Source organism: Empidonax traillii, unplaced genomic scaffold (assembly GCF_003031625.1).
Source record: "Empidonax traillii isolate 1590-97213 ecotype Southwest subspecies unplaced genomic scaffold, ASM303162v1 scaffold324:size701061, whole genome shotgun sequence".
In the NCBI taxonomy this organism is placed as follows: domain Eukaryota; kingdom Metazoa; phylum Chordata; class Aves; order Passeriformes; family Tyrannidae; genus Empidonax; species Empidonax traillii.
Window position 1 is genome coordinate 164747 of NW_020955517.1, and position 22708 is coordinate 187454.

At 41.1% G+C, this 22708-nt stretch overlaps 1 protein-coding gene across 6 annotated transcripts in view; it reads right to left on the reverse strand.

Moving 5' to 3' along the window:
• The window catches only part of PHACTR1 (phosphatase and actin regulator 1), a 302786-nt gene that overhangs the window by 164702 nt on the left and 115376 nt on the right, over window positions 1-22708 (reverse strand). The window contains exon 1 of one of the 6 annotated variants that reach the window (XM_027891642.1): window positions 4148-4239. The exons of the other annotated variants lie outside the window; for them this stretch is intronic. The gene's annotated coding sequence lies outside the window, so the exon portion shown is untranslated. Of the gene's footprint in view, window positions 1-4147; window positions 4240-22708 lie in introns of those variants that run through there. 6 annotated transcript variants of the gene reach the window in all.

A 22708-nucleotide genomic window follows, 5' to 3' on the forward strand; every position in this document is an offset into this window, starting at 1 on the left:
ACTGAGGTTTTCTTATGATCATCATTTCCCAGCAGGATATTGAAGGGGTTTTGCTTTTTAACTGTTTTCCCAATACATTTCTCGGTGTATATAAACTAATAAAATGAAAAAGACAAATGCTCCATGCTTCAAAACATTTTGGGTTGGATTCACAGCTGAAAAATCAGACCTGAGGGAAACACACACCACAGAAAGTATGGCTTGCAGTCCAGACTACTGCTACATCCAGAAAGGGTGAAATGTTTTATAAAATACATAATTTCTTTAGGAATGCCTGGCCTTGCAGTGCTCAGCAAAATTGAGTTTCCCATTGCATAAGTTTTAAAAAAACACCCAAACCCAGAAACTCAAAGTTTTTGCATAAAGTCCCTCTTCACATGGAATCTTCCAAATCTCTTCTTCAGCTAAAATGGCTCCCAATCTAAATTTTCCAGAGTTAAGTCTTGCGTGCTTTTACACTGAACTGCTACAGAATGGAGGACCATTTTAACATTAAACCATTGAACTGAGTGACCTAACATCCTGAAAGTCCCTTCTGACTTAAATTATTCTCTGATGCTAAGTAGCATTACTTTAGTCAAAACTGAATTTTGGTAAGTTGGAAAATAATTCTGGAAAAAGTTGTCTAACTCAAATTCCAGATCTGTAAAAAATTATACTTAGAAAAACAGCGTGAAAAATTGAGAGTAATGCTCCAATTTGTTTTGGCACTGAGTAAATTTTTTTTCCATTTCACTGTTCAGAAACAACTCGAAGTGTGACAAGAATTATTTTTAGGCAGGAATATTATTTATTCCATAGTGTGGGCTTCCTTTTTTGTTCTTTGCATCTATCTTGAGGGAGAGGAAACAACTATTAAAGAACACTTGCCTCTCAAAAAAATGCTCCTTCTTCCTGAACAGTTTTTTTCACTACAGCCACACTCAAAAAAGTTCCCAGCATTCTCTTAAATTATCAACATTATGAACTTATGGGGATCTGAAAACTGGTTAAGAGAATTAGAAACACATTTTTGCCACTTCTTACAGAGATTTTACATGGCTCTATCAGACCAAGACTGGGTGAAACAAGAATTACATAGAAGCAGAAATACTGCAATGGTAGTCAAAGTCACAGCTACAGCTACAGTTTGCTCTGCGCTTCACAGTTTGCTCTGAATTTTGTGTTTCCTCTACTCAGTTTATTTCATAAATACAACCTTGCACAGATTTTTCTATGTCACTTTTGGTGGCTGTGTTTTTTTTGGTGTTTTTTTTTTTTTTTTTTTTTTTTTTTTTTTTTTTTTTTTTTTTTTTTTTTTTTTTTTTTTTTTTTTTTTTTTTTGCTTTGCTTTGAATTTTTTTGTGTGCTTGGTTTGGTCTGTTCTTTGGGTTTTTTTATTGTTTTACTCTCTCAGATTAATACTAAACCACAGACTTTATAACAGAAACTTTTGCTCCTTTATTAGCTTGATAGGTTGTTAAAAACGCTGAAGACATCTTCTATTCCACCATCTGAGAGTGGTAGGCTTAGAAAATTTGAGGAATCTGGACTCACAAACCTATTGCTTAAAGATCAAGGCAAAGATAACAGTTTTAGATTGTTTCTCAGTTTGGTTTATCAGATCCTAGCTTGACTGTTGAACCAGAATTTCTCTTCTCATAAACATATGAAATAGTGTGTTGGACCATTTTCTTGCTTTGTCACCTATCACATACAGTTCTGGAAAGTTCTCATTTGCAGATTGTTTATCCAATAAGCACGATGATTCCTTCAGAGATTAACAGTCTAATCTTCAGAAAGACTGACCACCCCTTATGAAAATCAATAGGTCTGTGCTTTCCTACCCCTCTCTCTTACTGCCCTCAGTGAAGGTAACACATGGAAATTAGTGTGACTGCTGACAGAAGTTTCAGATCATTCAGCTTCTGATCTCCTTGGACTGGGGAGCATGAAGAAAGATTTTGTAAGAAGACAGCTGAATTATATTCTTTTCTTCAGTACCTTTGAAAGAAACTGTAGTGATATGCTGTTAGTTACCTATCTAGTGCTATCTAATGAGCTTCCTTGGTAGCTGTGGATGTATTTGACTACAGAGATGGCACCTGTAATATCACTGAACAAAGGCATGACACAAATTATGAATATACCTCAAGTGTCTACCTGGGAAGACTGCTCTTCCAGAGAGACGACATTCAGTGGTCTAGGTCACAGAAGAAGAAATGTTCTTCAGTAGCTACACCAGAAGACAAGACCAACTGCTTCTTAATCGCAGCAGGCCATGGTCTGTATTTTGGGAGCAGAACATGCAGAGTTGCAGTCTCAGTAACAGAAATGAGTTCACAGAGGCCCAGCTCTGCTTCCTAGGCAGGTCAGTGAAGTAAATGTAGCTCTGCTAACACATCAGCAAAGGCAGTGGAGTTAAGTTACAGCTAGTTAAGTCACATGTGTGATGCTAGTGACAACTACTGATATGAAGGATGCCTTCTACTTATCAACGTTTTATCTGAAGCCTTTTCACTGCGGATACCTCCCTTGAGAGATGAATTCAGGGAATGGATCTGGCAAATACTGTTAACATCTGAACGGGCAGCACAGTTAGCAATTGTAGTGTTATGGAGGACTAACAATTATGTACCGCATTTTACAAAGTAGGTTACATTGTTGAGAGATGACATCACCCACCACCAAAATCTTCCCCTCTCTGATGCAAGTTTACAGCAGCAACACCATAAAATAAACACTAGAAACACCTCTTAATGCTAGAAACTAGAATATCACAGAAGGACAGTGCAATTATTTAAGCTAACATAAGGTCAGGTCATGCCCTGCCAGGAAACAAAGAAACAATAAAAAGAGAATATCTGGGGGGTTTTTCTTTACTGGAATGGGTGAGTGGATAAAATGCTGGGGGATTTGGTTTGTATTTCCAGTTCTTGCCAAACTTCTTCTACACCATCAGCTAAGTTGTTTAGTCTTTGTAGTATCAAAATGTTAGTATTTTCCTTCTTAGCATCATTATGGGTAGGTGAGTTTCAATATCTGTTTATGTCCATGATGAAAGACAGCAGAGAAGTACACAGAGCAGAATACCCATTTTGCTCCAGACCATGAACACCTATCTATTTACCTGTCTGCTATGCAGGTCTGTAATTACAGCATCCTGTGCCAGCAACCAACTTCTCCATTCCTGGCAATGTTTTAGAACAGCTTGACCAGAAGTCCACAGGATACTTCCTGTACTTCAGGTTCTTTGTGCAAAGTAAGCCAGGCAAGTACCCTGCTAATCAATGGAAGACTAATTCCATACTGAAAGGTACTAGAGAGATGACCAGTCTCTGCTAGGAATGTATGGCCTTCTTCATCTACAGCAGAAGGTTGCTTCTGCATATTTTCTTTCCAGTCTCAGATCTTGGTTTGTCCCCAGCTCCTCTCTGCAGCCTGACAGCTGCTGTAGTTCTGCATAATCACAGAGCACAGAATAAGCATAAAACTGACTGAAAGTCTAAATTCCATTTCCAAGTGCATCCCTTGCCATCTTTCTGAATAAGCCTTTTCTCCTCTCGTGACCTTTGTTCTCCCTCTCTCCCTCTTGTTTACAGGCCTGACCTGTTTGCATGCAGATGTAAAGAGACTGTTTTTGGTAGCCACCAGGTACTGGTAAAATATAGCTGCATTTTCTATCATCTTGCAGTACCTTCAAAATCACATGTTAACAATAGGGTTAAAAAACCCCCCAAACAACAGCAGAACATAATTTCCCCTTACCTCAGCATTTTCTCACTCTTTCCTAAGCTTCTTTGCAACCAAGGGCTGGCAAAAGCACCACTAGGGCTTTTCAGGTCTTCTAGATAACTTTCTACACCATCTCCATTGCTTGTGCTGTTATTCGGCAGCTACTGCAGATCTCAGTTTCAGTAGGATTTGCAAGTCAATCCTCTATCTGTAAATCCCAGATGGCTCAGTGATTTTTAGCACAGCTATTGATCTCCTCATTCACAGATACCGGCTTCTGGGCAAACACATCCAGCTGCTCTCATCAGCCCCATCTCACTGCCACCAGCGGCAAAGAGGACTTTGTGAACCCAGACACTACTCGCTAATAATACCTCCACTTTGAGAAATAAAATTAGGCAGGAATAAGCATATGCTTTGCATGTTTGCCTACCTGATTAGAGGGTTGCTGCCAGGCTCACTCCCTCGCTCTGCAACAGCTGTGCTTTTGGCAACTGAGCAACAGCCTTCCTAAGTGTCGTGCTCTGAAAACACACACGCTCTACACACACCCATCCAGCCCTGCCGTGCCAGACAGCCCCTTCTCCGCCGTCAGCCAGCCGAGAAACAAGTTGCAATTCAACGACCAGCTCCCGTATTGAAAGGAAGATACAGAGGTTGGAACAATCAATGCAATTAACCGTTCTGAAAACAGCACGAGGCTTTCTGTAAAAGGGGAACAATCGGGTTTTATCTGCCCTTTCCCCTCCTCCCATGCATTAACTATAAATGAAGGTCTTCAGCAGATCCCTGCATGTTTGATGCCAGCTGCTCTCTTCTTTCTCATTCTCTCTCACACTATTTCAGAACAGCAAGAACAGATTTGGGCTCCATGGCAGTGTGGAAGGTGACTGCTCCTTACCTCCACAAGGGAGGGATTCCTACCTTCTTGCTGAGAATTCTGAGGAACCATTTGCTCTGACCAATGATAGATGAAACCAGTTTTGGAAAGAGAGGGTTGTTGAAGGAGATGGGAGACAAGCCAAAGGTCAATCTAGCCTTCCCTCCTCACCCATGCTCTTCCCTGCAGATCACTAAGCTTGTTACCATAAATCAAGCCTCCACACAGCTGTGGCAGTAGAAGGAGATTTCAGGCAGTGGCATGGGTATCACATACTACTGCAACTCGTTCACATTTTAAACACTGTTTGTTGAGCTTTGTAACATACAGTTTGTCTCCTTCTGCAGGGAATTACTCAGCCAGGCAGTCACATGGCTGCAGCAGCACAATTAGAGGATTCAAACTGCACTAAGCTTGTCAGGGTTTTGATCTGGAAATCACATGGGGTGGGGAGATAAAACCAAATGATGACAAGGAACTACTATCTCTGTGCCAGTAGGGGCTTGTAACTCTCCCAGTCTGCACTCCCCCATGATTGTCACAGAAAAACTCTGAGTTACAGAGTAGTGTAAGCCTCACCTGAGTTTGAGAGGAACCCATCAGTACGTGAAGTTTGAAATAAGCAGGCAAACAGGCTGCAACACACCCTCGAGAAGGAAAAGGGTACTGGGGAGAAGACGACATGTCTGAATGTGAGTTTATCAGATCTGGGGGGACAACAGTTTCAATGGTATAAAAATAGTTGAAACTTTTAAGATCAAATTTAAGTCTCATATAAGTCTTCTCCAAGGTTAAAAGGAGAACATTTTGGAGTTCCATAAAGTCTAAAAGGATCTGATAAAAATATTTGGATACAGGATTTTGAGTTAGATCAGCCTCATCATAATGCTTGGAAAAGTGTTGTGCAGCACATAAATTGTTGTGCAGAACATAAAATTAGAACGGTGTTGTTCATAAATGCAGGTGCAGCACAAAGACCTCTTGGACTTTGTCATGGTAGGATAAATGATGAAGTTTGCACTTGATTTATAACCCAGCCCAAGGAGCCAGTTCCTCATCCAACCTGACCAAGGGCGCTTAAGGAGCATTTTTTTCATTACTGTGATGCATCTGAGTGTAATGATAGGCTATCCTACTATGGGTTGGATGCCGTGGTCTGGCGTGGTGTTAGGATGTGAGTGAGGGCCAATAAAAGATCCTCATCTCTGGTGGATGCTGTCATGCCCTCCCTGTCCACATACGGTTAGGCATATTCCTTGGGGTCCCCTAAACCCTCAGGAATAGATGTGCTTTGTTGCTTCAGGTAATAAGACTGCTTCCAGCTGACTTACAACTTCTTTCACAAATTGCCTGTCATATTTCTTTCTTGATCACAGCTTTGTTTTAATACTTGTTTTCTTTCTATTTAAGTTGTGTAACGAGGTAGCCAGTTTCATTTTTACCAATTCAGTGGGTTTACAGATTAATTCATGTAATTGTTCATTCTCTTTTCCCAACATTACCCTTCCCCCATTCCCCACACCAAATACATATTGCTACCAGCAGCCTTGTCTCTGCATTCAAGTTCCTGCACAGCACATCTCTTGCTTGTATTTCTCCTTATGGCCAGGCTATTACTGATGCTGCCAAATGCACCCAAGAGACAGCTAAAGACAAGAATCTTCTGGAAGAGGCACTAACAGAGGCACACACACCCACAGAGGGAATGGGCAGCTCCTCAGCACTTTGCCCCTCCTCTGGTTTGCGGTACCTGTCCCTCTGAAACTTTCCTTATGATCCAATCCAGCCTGGAGCACTTTGAAATTTAAATCTTTCAGCCTTCCAAAGTGCCTCCCCAATCACTGTGTACTGCTGTCCTCCACTGAGGAGGGAGATGAGGGGTGGCTGGTTCAGGAAGAAGAGGTGCTACTGGAGGAAAACCTGCTTATCTGATCCTGCCATTTATGTGAGTTTTTTGCTTATTGTGACCTGATGATGTTTGTGGTCACAGTGATACAAATGTGGGCTGATCTCCTAGCACACGGCAACTGAACCAGGGGCCTGGCTGTCTCTTGGGATTACTGCACCTTTTTTCCTCTCTCAAAGTTTTTCCACTTTGGGTATGACACCACCCTGACACTCTTGTCTCTACTGCAAGCTGCCCTTTTCTTACCCATTCCACTTATCCCCTGAAAAGCAAATGCAGGAAAACCTATAGGAAATTAACATTCACAATAAATACAGAAAAAAGAAAATGTTGTTGAAGTCCACTTGGGTTGCTGACTATTTTAGTGTGGGAGTCCCCAAACTCAAGAAGGACTCACTGATGGGATGGATTTGGTGTTGGACTCTAACCTAAATGAAAACTGGTATGTATTGAAAGGTTTAAAGCAGAAAGCTGAGAGAATATACTGATTTCTATGATATTACTGTTCTGAAACTATTATCCCCTGGAAGAAACGTACAGTACTTGTTTAAATCTGTATCTTACTTGGGAATAGAAACCACTACAATAAAGAGAAAAAGGGGAGCTTAAAATCAAGAGTAAAATCCATACAATGGGGATCCGAATCAAAATCTATTGTCACAGTTGCTCTCTATAAATCACCAGCTGAACAAGAAGCAGCAAGTCAAGTGGACTGGTGCTACTGAGTACTCTCTGAACAGTTAGGAAAGTAAACCTGACGGTCATCTCGTGAACATCTTTGGTAGCCTGACCCACAGCATTGCCCAGTTTTATCTTAAAAAGCCTATACTTCTCTGCTCCAGTAGAATTCACTCCTCAATTGAATTTTTCAGTCTCCAGCCTCATCTAGGTTGTGACTCAGGTTAGTTCCTTATAACTGCTTAGAAATTCAAGGCATAACCTCATTAAGGGGATCAACATTTACTGAAGAATCAGATGTTTTCTCTTGCCACTTTCATCATGTGCAGCCCCCAAATCTTAAATTTTAATGTTTTAATAACAATAATAAATATAGAAGAGTGCAACTGTTCTTTGATTTACTATGTGTGGTTGATCTATTTTTTACTTTCAGTAAAAATAAACCTCATCAATGAAGCTGTGTGCTGTGCTCCACACAGAAAGGCTGAACGTTCTGGGTAGCCATCAGTCCTTAGTGCAGCTCAACCAGATACACTGAACTCAATACACTGTATCCAAACCAACCGGCGTGGTATGGATAAATATGAAAAAAATCCCATTTCAACAAAATTGTAAAAACACTTTAGGACCTATGAAAGTGGAAAATGAACAAAGCAATCTGATGTCAAGCAGAATGAATATGAGAAACAGAGACAGCAGTGTATCACCCTAGTTTTGCTAGACAGACTTATTTTTAATGCTGCATCTCTGCGATCCACTGAATTATTTTTCCTTTCCTCAGTATAACATTCCAAAAAAACCCCTAACAAATCCAAAACTTTGTCTACTTCAAAATCCCTAGAAATAATGTGAATGCCTAGCAGAATTTTAATGACACAGAGAGATTTACTGCAGATTAAATTTGAGTAAGTATCGCTAAGTAATGAGGCAATTCAGGGGACTATCAGATACTGAGGGAGTTACTGAATTCAGTCTTTTGTCTGTAACACTTGGAGCAATTTACTAACACAGTTCATATTATGCAGTGTTTCACACAGGCAACTTAAATATATGTGGTTTTTTTAAAAAAAAAAAAAAAGTCCATAACAGAAATATTTGTAGCATAAAAATGCTGTATTTCAGAGAAAATTCTCAAAACAAAAATGCTTTGGAATGAATAGTAATACTTACTTAGCATCTTTCATTTTCCAAACTATTCAACAGAAAGAATAACCAATTAATCCTTGCAACACTTCTTTGAAATTCACTCTTTGAAATAAACTCGTCTTTTACAGATAGGCCCACTGAGGTAGGATAGTAAAATTATTTGGCTAATGCCAAAGGGAAAACTAAGGCTAAAAAGCAAAGGAGTATTGACAGCTAACACGTTTCCAGACCTACATCTTAAATTCTTCTTAATGAATAACCCATAATTTAAAAAAAATAGCATATTGAAATCCTATTACAGTTCTATGGACTGGAACAGGTTATGGTGGGCTCTCTCTGGTTCTCTGTGCAGCACCCACCACACTGCAGCCCCATTCCTACCCGGTTATTAGACAATATTTTAGTACAACTAATTTAGCAAAGACCTTCATGCAATGGGTAGTATAAATGAATGCAAAATGGAACTTTTCACTGCCTCCGTAATACACCGTTTTAGCTCTCCCCTTAGAGACATGACACTGTACAGAAGGCATTTTGGTGCTATGCTTCAGGTCAAGCAAAGAGGAAGTTCTGTATGGCACATGCACTCTACACAAGTAGCCTTACTTTCAGAATATTCACTTTCATTATCACGTTCCAGTAGTTCTTAAGAATGCAAGCTTGGTCCAAATTCTTCCCACTGAGGAGGGCAGTAGCTCTCTCTATATTGCAAGGCCACATAATTCTGGGAGAAGCCAAATAACTGTGCATCTATGTGAGGAATAAATATATAGTTCAACCATAAATGTGCATGACATCCTCTTTAATAAACAGTTGTCCTACATCAGAAACACAGTCAGGCTTGCTTGGCTTGACAATGTACGAGTCTCTCCCCCCAGTCAATCCAGATGCTGTAGCCAGAGCCATAACAAAAGTAGAATGAAAATTGCTGGTCCTCAGTATCCCTTAAGAGAGGGGCACCAAATGTGACCAATAGCTCTGTTGACTGCTATGAAAAGATAGACTGTAGACTCAAAAGGGCGGAGTAAGCGGCATTGGTTTAAGACAGGAGGAAGAAGCAAATGTGATGAGATCTGGCTTCAAGGTCAAATCTAAAAGCAGTGGTAGAAAAGCAGTTTAAGCCACAATGAGAATTCATTATTCCATGGGTATCTCCATACCTTGGCTAGGAGTTCTGGTCAGCACCTGAGAGTCAAATTTAACCCTTTGCAAATCTACTGACTTGCATGAAATCTTTAGTGAATAAATTTCTTATAAAGCTCTGGGATGGTTACCTAAAGCTATTTGTAATGAGAGGAATTCCAAGAAAATCCACATTACCCTAACAGTGAATCTAATTAATTTGTTCTCATGTCACTGAATGTTTGGAACTGCCGATGCAAAAACCGGTATTAAACTTTCTCATCTAGGCTGGCAAGTAGTTCCACTGAATTTTGGGCTGTCAAGGGAGTGAGTGACCAAGAGAATGGCTAAGCAGGATTACCATGATAAAGTAATGCAGAGGCGGATGCTGAGGGGTCATCTGAAGCATCTCAAATGCCAGTACTGGTGATTTTCACAAACAGCCCTATCTCTCGCATCCTTTCAAGGTATGTGTATTTTTAGAACTTGCTGCATGTTAAATGAGGAAGGTTTTAAATGAGACCAAGTGTAAAACAAAGCAGCTGAAGAGGTGCTCATGCTTTTGAATGGTGGCAATCCAACCCAATGAAAATGGTCTATTTCAGAAGGAAGTGAGAACAGATGAGAATGGGAAATGATACGGTCAACATGGAGTAGGGCGCACATTTTGTCTAGTACAGCAGCCCTGAATTCAAATAGAATAGATTTTCATGCTATTCCTAGTGATAGACTATTTTATTTGGAAGGAACATACAACAGTCATGTATAGTCCAACTGCCTGGACTATAGTCCAGGGCTGACCAAAAGTTAAGGGCACAGTCCAAACACCTCTTAAACACTGACAGGCTGTGAGCATTGTCTGCATCTCTGTGAAGCTTTGTTCCAGAGTTTGACCACCTTTTTGCAAAGAAATGCTTCATAATGTCCAGTTTAAACCTCCCCTAGCTTTGAACCATTTCCACAAATCCTATCTCAGGGAGAAGAGCTCAGTACCTCTCTCTTCTCTTCCCCTCCTCAGGAAGCTGTACAGAGCAATTGAGGTCACCCTTCAACCTCCCCTCCAAACTAGATATACCCAAAGTCCTCAGCTGCTCCTTACTGCAGGTGCCTTCCAGCCCTGTCACCAGTTTTGCTGCCCTCCTCTGGACACGTTCAAGGACCTTCACATCCTTCTTAAATTGTGGGCCGGCAATGCTCAGGGTGAGGCCGCACCAACGCTGAATGCAGTGGGATAATCCCCTCTCCTGACCACTGGTTGTGCCATGTTCGATGCACCTCAGGACGTGGTTTGCTCTCTGGGCTGCCCAGGCACACGCTGCTCACACTGAGCTGCTGCTGACCAGCACCCCCAGATCCCCTTCTGCAGGGCTGCTCTCCAGCCACTCCTCCCACAGTTCATATTTGTGCCCACGATACCCCAGCCAAGGTGCCAGACCGGTATTTAGACTTGTTAAATTTCATCGCGTTGATGACTGTCCAATGCTCCAATCTATCTAGATCCCTCTGCAAGGCCTCTTGTCCCTTAGCAGAGTCAACAGCACCTCCCCATTTCATATCATCAGCAAACCTGATAATGGGGCATTCAACTCCTCCCTCCAGATAAGTGACAGATATGTTGAACCACACTGGCCCTAGAACTGAGCCCTGAGGAACTGAGCTGGTAACCAGTCACCAGCCAGGTTAGCCCCACTCACCACAACCCTTTGCATCCTGCAAACCTTCAGCCGGTTCTTCACCCAGTGCACTGTGTACCTACTCATCCCACAGCTGGACAACTTGTCCAGAAGGACGCTGTGAGGGACAACTATCAAAAGCCTTACAAAAATCTAGAAAACTACATCTGCCACCTTCCCTTCACATGCCAGGCAGGTGACCTTATTGTAGGAAGATACCAAATTAGTGAAACAGGACTTTCCTTTTGTGAACCCATGTTGACTGTGTCTTTAAATGCCCTTCAATAGTATCCAGTTTAATCTTTTCCATAGTTACTCCATAAACTGAGGTTAGACTAGCTGGTCAGTAGCTGCCTGTGTCTTTCCTTACATCCTCATTGCATATAGGGCAACTTCTATTCCAGGCAAGATTGGGTAGAAGAGCTGCAAAAACAAGTCTGCAAAGCACACAGCCTGATGTGTCAAGAGAAAGCTTGTTCCTGAGGGCTTAGGAAGCTGAAGAGAAGCAAGGCTCCAAGTAAAGGTTTTAAGTTCTGTGGGCACCCAGCAAAACCCTTAATATTCAGTGCCTGCATGCATCTCATGCCCCCAGGGAGAACTGTTTGTGAACTGTGGCCTGAGCAGCCTGACAAAGAGCTGTGAGCACTGAGAGGGTCAGTGTTTCACAGAGCTGGAATCAGGTGGGTGCAGCGGCAAAATGCCTTAGAAATTACTATCCTTTTGTGTTTGTTTTTTTTTTTTTTTTTTAAGAACTGAAGAGACCAAAGGAATAATCTTTTCTCACCACACATTAAAGAAAATTGTCAGAAGACATGCATAGAAGATGCCTCACCCCAACCACTCTGAGCTTCTTAAACAGGGAAAACACCCAGGGGCATCTAGATTGTTGATGAGAAATGTTTATGCAAACAATTATTTTTTATTCCTTTTAGTAAATTCATGAACAGAATCTACCAAAAGCTGGCAATCATTTACTGGACAAAAATAGGCACCTGAGCACTATAAAAGGGAGATTTTTGAAAGCCAGCCTGTGGGAGCATCCTGCCTTTGGAATGATATAACCAATGGAAATGCAATTGAGTGTTGCACTGGCTGAGTCTGTTGTCAGAAACAAACCCGTAGGGCTGAATGCAAACTTCAGCTTCAGGAGGCGTGGATTTGACTAATACACTACTTTCAGAGCCTGCATCTGATCCTGTAAATCCGTATGTAGGTGGTGTTTTGAAATAAGCCTGCAGGCTCTGCAGCCATCTTGATCAGTTGGATTCAACTCCTTCAAGCAAAATCTCTCTCCTGGTGTACTGCTTCCTATTTTCAGGGTATGTACCTCTTAAACTGGGTTAAACTATCTTACATATTCATAAAATGCTCACAAGTAATCTCCACTGTATTCAGTGTAACATCAAGCAGGCACTTTTCATCGTTCCACCAAAGGGCCACCTGAAAGACTCATCTAGGAAATGAATAATCACACTGCCACTTGTAATAATGTATTGCATGAGCAAAGAAGTAGAAAACTATTAAGACTAATAATCATTATAAAAAAAAATGTCCAGCTGTGTGCTGTGGGCTGTGAAGAAGATGGAAAAATGTTAAAAAAAGAGAGTAAGCCTTGAGATAATAGGTGGAAGAGGTTGAACTAGCAATTGCTGCTACTGAGGAGAAAATGAAAATTTTGATCTTTTAGAATCAAGATCCAAACTGAATTCCTACTGTAGCATTTTTAATACACCCCTGCTTTCTAATTTTTCAGGGAAATGCTTTCTTTCTTTTATTCATCATACAGACTCAGTACTTGCATAGAGTTAATTAAAAAAAATAATCTAACACTTGCATGCTTCAAAAGAACCTGTGCAATTTTTTTCCACAGTAAATACAAAAACCTGTCACAATACCAATCACTTAATATTAATGCAATGTAGATGATGCAATTCATGCTGGAGGTATCAACTTTATAAAGAAATATCTTCCTCCCTTGTATTTGTGGACTACCTCGAGGACACAAGACTATGTCTGGGACTGAATAATGGGAGATGAGATTTTTGTCCTGCTCTAACATGTTCTCCTTTGGTCTGTACACCTTTGAGATGTGCAGCCAGACTCTTAACCTGCACAAAACTTTGCTATCAATACAGGCTGGCAGATGAAAGGACTGAGAGCAGGCATTCAAAGAAGGACTTTGGACTGCAGGTGGAAATACAGGGCGTGAGCTGGCAATTTGTGCTTGCAGTCCAGAAAGCCAAATATATCCTGGGCTGCATCAAAAGCAGCATGGCCAGGAGGTCAAAGGAGGTCATTCTGCCCCTCTGCTCCACTCTGGTGAGACCCCACTGGGGGTGCTGCGTCCAGCTCTGGGGCACTCAACACAAGAAGAAGATGGACCTGTTGGAGTGAGGCCAGATGAGAGCCATAAAGATCATTAGAAGGCTGGAACACCTTTCCTAAGAAGACAGGCTGAGAGAGGTGGGGTTGATCAGCCTGGAGAAGAGAAGGCTCTGGGGTGACTCCAGTACCTAAAGGAAGATGGGGACAGACTTTTTGGTAGGGCCTGTAGTGATAAGACAATGAGTGATGGTCTTAAACTAAACAAGGGTAGATTCAGGCTAGACATAAGAAAGAATTTTTTTATGAAACACTCAAACAAGTTGTCTAGAGAGGTTGCAGAAACTCCATCCCTGGAAATATTCAGAGACATGATTTAGTGGTGTACCTGGCAGTGTCAGGTTAATGGTTAGACTCAATGATCTTAGAGGTCTTTTCTATCTTAAAGCCAAAAAGAGCAAAGAGGAGAACCTGGGAAACTGCGATTCAGTCAGTCATCTCTGGAAAGGTGATGAAACAGATCATTCTGGAGGTTAGCAGCAAGCATATAAAAGAAGGCCATTGGGAGCAGTCAGCACGGATTCACCAAGGAGAAATTCACCAAAGACCAATCCAATAGCCTTCTATGATGACTTAGCAGGATGAGCTGATGAGGAGAACAGTGGATGTTATTTACCTTGAATTCAGCAAGGCATTTGACACTGTCTCCCATAACATTCTCATAGGTAAGCTCAGGAAATGGGGGTTAGATGAGTGGACAGTGATGTGGATCGAGAACTGGCTGAATGGCAGAGCTCAGAGGGTCGTGATCAGTGGAGTAGAATCCAGTTGGAGGTCTGTAGTCAGCGGTGTTCCCCAGGGATCTGTACTGGGTCCAGTTTTATTCAACTTGTTCATCAACAACCCGGACAAAGGCATAGAATGTTCCCTCAGCAAGTTTGATGATGATAAGAAACTGTCAGGAGTGGTTGATAAACCTGAAGGCTGTGCTGCCATTCAGTGGGACTTTGATAGGATGGAGATTTAGGCGGACAGAAACTCAGTGAAGTTCAACAAGGGCAAGTGTAGGGTCCTGCACCTGGGGAGGAATAATCCCAAGTCTCAGTATGGGTTAGGGGCTGATCTGCTAGAGGGCAGTTCTGCAGAGAAGAGCCTGGGAGTCTTGGTGGATAACAAGTTGACTATGAGCCCACAGTGTGCCTTTGAAGCCAGGAAAGCTCCCTGTGCACCAAGCCTTCCAGGTTAAATCCCAGTCCGGGATTAAAGAAAGTCGCAATTATTAAGGGCAAGAGGAAAGTCAAAGCAAACCAACCAACCAACTAGATAAATCAAACAAAACAAGAATTTGCAATGTATACCAAATTCCTGTTTTAAAAAACACTAACAGCAAGGGCTTTGGCCTGGAGGTCTTGTCTTAGAGAAGGATCTTGCCTGGCAACCTTGACACACATTCACACATCCAGCCACAACAGGAAAAAAAATGGGCTTTTAAATAATTAGAGAAGCCCTTCAGAACACTTAAAAGTCAAAGAAGAACAGTGAGTTATTTGTTCTTTTGGCAAAGCATGAATCAGTTTATGCCCTCAGCTCCCAACCTCCATCCTCTTCTATACATTCACTACTGAGAACCAAGAGCTCTGTGCTCTATGAGATTGCTTCTGCAGATAAGTCAACCCAAAGAGCCACCTCCTTTCCCTTGCAGCAAAAATTCAGCTTTATGAATTCCTGTACCCATCTTATTGCCACAAGATCTTTTTGTTTCCAATAAAACAGACTTGGGCTTTTTTTAACAGCAGAAGTGACGCATATTCCAAGGTGGTTGCCAAAACACTGTAATAGAAAATTATCTTACCACAGTACCTGGGGGAGGAAAAATAAAGAACAAAAAAAAATGCCTCTACTTTTTCATTCAGAGAGAAATAAGACTAAGGGACTACAAAGCAAATCACATCCAAAAGGTTTCAGGTTCTGCATTGTGCCTCAAAGAAGCAGAGAGTGGACTGTCCAGTTGAGAAAGAAGTTAAAGTACCCCCATAGTAGGGGATGGAAACCTCACAGCAGCAGAAACCTGATTTCTTTTATCTCGAAACCTCTACAGCACTGCAAGCTGTAGCCTTAGTCACAGCAATTGTTTATGGTCTTTTGGTCGGGACTTCAGACAGGCTCATGAGGACATAATTCTTTATAGCTGTGCTCCACAGTGTCTGTATTTCAGGAAAGCCTCCTTCTACAGCTAGCATGAAACATCTGGGCCCTATCCTAGAGACACTGGGTTCTTTGTAAGTCTGCGTTGTTATGTAGTTGAGAGCAACTCCCAAACCTCCCTACTGCTGAGCATCTTCCACAGTGAAAGTCTTCCCCCAGATAGCACTTACCAGACCTGCAACTGGTGAGGAACATTGGAATATCATCTCTTCCCCTTTCTGATGTGTAAATACATGACTGAGTAGAGCCTGGGGGGGAGGAAGGCGAGGGAACAGGAAGCTAATTTCAACTTGTGGAGATTTCTCGTATATTCTTTTTTTGTGCCACAGAAGACAAAACCCAGTATTTCATTTTCCCAACCCCAATTCTCCACAGAAAAAGAGGAAAAGGTGTTTTGCGTTAGTGAATGTAGGTGACTCAGGAAAAAAAAAAAGATCACGGGCCAGAATTTTTCTGTACGCATCTGTATCTCCTTGTCTACAAACACATGTTTAAGGAAAGTGACATCCCTCTCCCCCTCATTTGGCAGGCCAGGGGTTCCACTCCTCTTGCATGTGCTCTTCAGCCTTACCCTAACCTGAGAGGATACCCCATGGCCTGAGCAAGAGGTACTGCTAACTGAGGAGGTGCCTGACTGGGAGCTGGGTAACCAGCACTGCCAGTGCTCCACGCCTCTTGGCTCCTTTAAAAGGCAGACCACAGGATGCCAAGAAACTAGGCAAAAAACCCAGACAGATTTCCAGCAAAAGTTCACTTGCTTTATTGTCTGTTTTGAATTCTGTCCAAAGGACATTGTAATTCTTGTCTGTTTTGGATTCTTTTCAAAGAACATCGTAATCCTGACGAATCAGCATTTGCAGGTAGGAAAAAAACCTCACATTTTGCTGGAGAGCTTCTTGCTAGTCAATCACGAGGTCACGAACCTGGCATGATTTCACTGGGTACTTCTTTTAACTGAAGTCAGTAAAACCTTTTGCCCACAGGCTAAATCACGTATTGGATATTTCACATGTACACAGAAAAACCAAAGTGGCTTAAGGGTTTTTTTGGGGGGGAATTTCTCATCCTATATTATGTACAAGGTAGAGAATTGACTGATACAATTTTAGGAGTATCTAAAAGTACAGATTTCCCAATGTATAAAAGTGCTGCACTTTTCAGATCTGAAACATTAAGTCCTTCCACAGGGAGGAATGATCACTATAAATTTTACGGTGATGGAAATCCTGAGATTAGACAGAAGGACTGTGAGACAGTAAACCTTAAATCTGTCACCAGTGAGAAAAACTCCACCTATTATCTGAGGGCACTGAGAAGTACATTTTTAGCTCTACTATAAATGAATTGGGTGACTTTGCGCCAGTCGCTTCACCTTTCCCTCAGCAAGCACTCCCCTTCATCTCCTTGGCAACCTTGTCTATTTAGATTGGAAACATTTTAAGGCAAGGCTCCAGTTTACCAGAACTTCTATGTTTTATAAGAATATTACCACTGCAATTGATAGAGACTGAAGGATAACAAACGTATTCTAAAGCACTAAGGCATGGTGGTGTCTCTTGTTTTCTCTTACAATCAGTGCAGACTCTTCAAAACCATTTAGAATTGTAATAAATATTAGGGGAAAAAAATTAAACCCATAAAATCTCATGCTTCAAAATGTCATGACAGTCATTGTTTAACAAGGAGAAACTTCCCTGAAAGACTTTTACTGGAATCCACTATACAAACCCTGCGTAAAAGGAAGATTAGATAATTTTTATTATTAACTCTATGCTTCTTAAAAAAAAAAAAATATGCAGCTTCATAGAAGAATATCAAAATTGACCTCAAATGTCCAGTACATTTTCTTGAGTTTGTGGACAGCACAATAGTGGCACTAACAGATGTGACATGTCCAGATAACTTCAATAAAAGGTTATTTCCAGGACTCAAAACTGCCCCAAGGAATGCTGCACAGGAGGGCTGAAGAACAGGTACACACCTAATGAAGGAAGGTAACAGGTCTGCAGGAGCAAAGGGCTACCTCTCCCCACACAGGTGCAGTCTAATCTCGGACACAGAACCCAATCCAGATCCTCTTAGCACCTTGTGGAGACCTTCCAGCAGAGTCCTTGTGTCCAGATAAGAATCAGACTTTGCCCCACTGGCTTTATAGCATCAGCAAAGCTCAAACCTGCTTGACATAGCAAAGAACGTGGTGCAAACTGACTTGTTTGCAAGCATGTTACTTCCATACAGAAAGTCAAACCAGCTGTAATTTATGTGCTTTATGTACTTTCCTTTGTATTCCATCAAAAATTACAACATAACAAGAATCTTTAACCTCTTTTTTTTTTTCATTTAAATAAATGAAACCTTATTTAGTACAAGTGAGAGGCTAAGATGACATTCTTTTGCTTTGATACTTGCTTGATGAATGAAGTTTATAAAAACATAAACCAAACATTTCAGTTGTCCCATAGCAGTTCTGATTGAAAAATTTGCTCAGCAAAATGAAATTAACTGTTAATGGGTATATTTTTTAGAGTTTTTTTTGTCCCACTGTCCTCTCATGTATGCCTTTTGGAGCATCTTATCTGGCTCCTTTGCAGATGAATGATATCCCAATTAAAATTTTAGCTTAGAAATGTCTAATGGTTCTTCCTTCTTATAAGCTGAGTATAAGTTTAAGGTTTGACTTTGAGGATAATCATTTAGTTTTACAGCACGGTGATGTCAATTAAAGAGATTTGCTTCACACTGAATATAGAGATCCAAAGTCTCATAAACCACTAATGATAAAAAGATCTGTAACAGCTCTCCTAAAAGCGGAATGAATGTAGCAGTTTAAAAATGCACAGTGCTTGATTAAATATGATGGTTTAAAACTAATTAAACCACTCATCACACTCCCCAGGGCCTGTATCTCGTAAAGAATTCAATCGGACTACTTGGGTAAGTAAAAGAACTCACTTGGTTATGCCTGTGCCAGTTTTACGTTTTATAAAATTCACACTCCAAGTGCTCCCACCCTTGTGTTTTAGTTTTAATAGGATACGGGGGTGATAAATGTTTTTTAATAAAAGCAACTGAATTATTTCTACCATTTCTCTCTTGAATTATTTCCATGGTGAATTTCTTTCTTTCTTGCAAATGCAGTTTAGTGCTCATAAAATATATGTTTCCGGCGGGTATACTAACCATCTGCCAGCATGCAGGCATGTCCTAGAACAAATATGTGAATCTGTGTTCCTGAATTTCACAGACAATCAAATAATATAAAAGCAATGCTATCTAACAACTTCAAACAGATTTCTTATCTATGAGTTCATTTCACTGGAGTTCAGCTTAAGTAGAAAGGTAGTATGACATACTGCAACTGCTACAATCATCCAGACATGAGAATAGGCTTGGTATAATGGTCAAAGATGCTACTAAAACATAGCATGTTTTATTACATGCTAATTAACATGCATTTGTTGCATCCTACTGTGTGAATTGTGAAGAGACTTGTGGTCTTTTTTATTTCTTTGACCTTGAATTTGTGATCGGACACTTGTGTTAAACCTGGGCACAAATTCTCTTTCTCTCTATGGCTCTATCAATAAACATGAAACATCTTTTCACCTGCACATATAACAGATATTTTATGGTGACCTGCTTAAATCCTTAGAACCATTTACAATGAATTATTTTTATGCCTTCAAATGACTACAATACCCAGTGCAAAGAGACTAAATTTCTGCAAAAGCCTTAGCTAATCACCAGACTTCACCAAGCAGCAGCAGTACAGCAGTGTTCACAGGAATGCCTGTGGCGTGGAAACTCTATTTGTGCAGAATGAGACCTGTATGCACTCTCTATGATGAAGTTAAACTCTTGTCTTTGCATGTATCTATCAGAAAAATACTTGTCTACATGAAGCTATAGGCTAGCACCTTCTCATGCAAATACAGTCAGGATCTCTGGCCATTGCTGTTCTTTTGCTTTCTTTGCATCTCAGTGTTATTTATTATTTAACCCCCAAAAGCACAGAAACTCTCTATGTAACTATTAGGTGCTTCCTCCTCATTGTGTAGCTGTTGCAGCTCTTGGCATTAATCACACAGAAAAGGATGTCATTATTTAACATACATTGCCCCCTAGCAGATATCAAAGAATTACAAGCACTGCCTGTCAGGAAACAGCTTTAGCCTTATAAAAATCTGCCGAGTTCACTGAGAATTTAAGCTATTGCTTATTGAGACTAATAATAAGAAACATTATCCTGTGAACAGTTTCTCTGAATTCATACTTAAGAAAAGTGAGATGCTACTAAGGGGCAGATGCTACTAAAGTGAGATGCTGTTTTGGGCCATGAGTGATGTGACTGTATCTTAGAGGAATCCAAGGTCTGGTTTAACACAGAGGTAAGACGTGGAGAGGGTTTGGGTGTGCGTGGACTTACATTTCCACAGATGCTGAGTGCAGCCAAGCTGCAGTCCTCCTGTGACTGTCCCAGGAGTTGGTAGCTCTCTGCAGGTCCCAGCTCATGGAACCAGGTGAACACACCAGAACTAGATTTTACTGAGGGATGGGGTGGGGAATGAAAGTACACAAAACAAAGCCTCAATCCTTAGAACTGTATGGGTAGTCCTGAAAATGTGATCCCTCATATCTCAAACTCCAGAGTGCAAATACAAAGTGCTGCAAATTTAATTTCCAAGTTTTAGTGTCTTTGGGGGCATGTCTCATGAGTTTGAGCTCCTGTTTTTGGCACTGCTACTGGAATCATCAGAGGTTTGACAACAGCAAGCTGCCGGCTTGACACACTCGCTGGATGCAAAGTGGCAGGAAAGAGGAGGGGAAAAAGATGGTTAGGAAAGAAAGACAATAAACCCCTTAATATTTTTGAATCCTAACAAGAAGAAGGAGAGAGCAGAAGAGACTTCTCCCCTGCAGCCTTTTCAAAATTGTATTGGTGAATGCTTTATGACTTTATTAGACTGTACAAAACATTTCTCCTCAAAATTTAAAGGAATTCCTTGAATTTGCATTTTCATCTTTATTTTTTCCATCTCCTCAACTTTACATACCCCTTAACTGCTGCCACTTGGTTTTTATTATCATCAGCTTTTACTTATTACTTAACATTATCATGTGGCAGCATTAAGACAATCCAAATCTGCCACAATCATTTAATTTTACAAAGTGATGTGTTTATTGGAAAATACATGAAAACTCTGGGGATGAGAAGAGCGTGTGGACTGCTCCAGCCCTGTTTGCCCAAGTGCCACTTGGAGCTCACATCTCCTCTCGCCACCAGATGTCAGTGCTACAAAATCTATGCGGCTCACGGGCACACAGCGGCACTTCCAAACCACCCAGAGCTGGGCAACAACCTGTCTAGGCTTGAAATCTCACCATCAACACGAAAAATAGCCATGGATCGCACTGCAAGCGAATCTCCTTTCATGTGTTGTGGAGGTGGTGCTATGTTTGCCCATGTTCGGTGGGTTTTGATGAGTTTGGCTCATTTTGCTCCTTTCAACTTTCAGTTCAGTGCTGGTAGAAAATGCTACTGATCTAAGGAAATTTGCCTATCTCTTAAACATTTATTGCTTTTATGTTTAGATAAGAGAAAGAAAACATAAACAAAATAAAGCTGACATAAGGTTATAGAGGATGGTTCCCTTTTGGGGGAGAATAAAAAGAAATCCTATGAAGTACTTTGTTTCCAGCTACCATGCCTTGAAGGTGGGAATTACAGAAACCATCATTTTTTCAAGCACTTTTGTAATCTGGTCCCAAATACCTGTCTCCTGTGATTAGAAACATTTGTGAGATCCCCAAAACAACCAGCTGACTTCACTCTCTCCAGAGGCACCAGCACTCCAAACTACTACCCTTTGGTAGGGAAGCACTCTAAATACCCAAGTATCACAACTGGCAGCCACAGAAATATCCATAAAGAGTAAAAAAAAAAAAAGAAGATGATCTGTCCCTGAATGTTGAACTATTTTTCCCTCCTGGGCCCAGAGCAGCCAGGCAGGTCTCTTTCCTCTGGTCCTCATCGGGAGGAATGAGCTGATCACCGCTCTACCACTGAGGGACAAGAAGCATCTTTGTTAAGAAATGCATAAAAACATCTGAACACTCAAACAACTCACCCGGGGTGGCACCAGCAGAGTTGCTGCCTGCAATCTGCAGCTCAGCAGAGGGCACTGCCTCTCCATTCCTGCCTTCAGCGCCGGGGAAGGATGAAGTCAGCCCTGGGTGTAACTCCTTCCTGCAGCCAGGATTAGCACCAATGGCTTGCAGCTGTGGGAGCCTGGAGGTTACAGCATGGTAGCCCCTGATGGGGAGCAAGATCCACCATCACAGGTTTCTGATGCACCCAGCTAAGCCCGTGGCTCCAACCCTTCTGGCCCGGCTCAAAGTTCAGAGCACTTGCTCTCTGGTGAGACAGAAAATCTAGCCCAGGGGTCTGATCTGAGACCATTTAAGTGGATATACTCTCATGCATCTGTATTTTTTGTGATACACCTTTGAAAAATGGTTGTTTCCGCCTGCATCCAGGTTTTCAGCAAGTCTGTTTGCAATCAGCAGGAAACTCTTTCTATGCATAGCGAATATTAAGAAATTTACACATGCTTAATATTTAATAGGCCTCTCATTTTTTTAGCAATAAAATGTATTGTCAGTTTAATAATGCTATTAATAATGCCTGTATGTACAGCAATGAATACAGTCAAAAAAATATTAGTGAGACAAATTACTGTGCTAATTTATTAACACACTAGACCAATACAAAAACATTCTGAATGTGCCCATATCTGAATAACTTTGAAAATCTGACTATCCCTGACTGTAAGCAAGGCAAGCTGCTGCTGAATTTGTGAAGTGGGTTTTTTTATTTATATTTAAATTACTATGGAATTATGAAGCTGTTTCTCAACTGATAATTATCCCTCTAATCTACTGATTATTCCAACTCCACAATAGACAGAGTACTTTATAGTCTGATATTTCTAAATTGCTTTCATGTTCAATTACTTATAATTATAGAAACAAGTCTAAAATTGATGATCCATGCATATAATT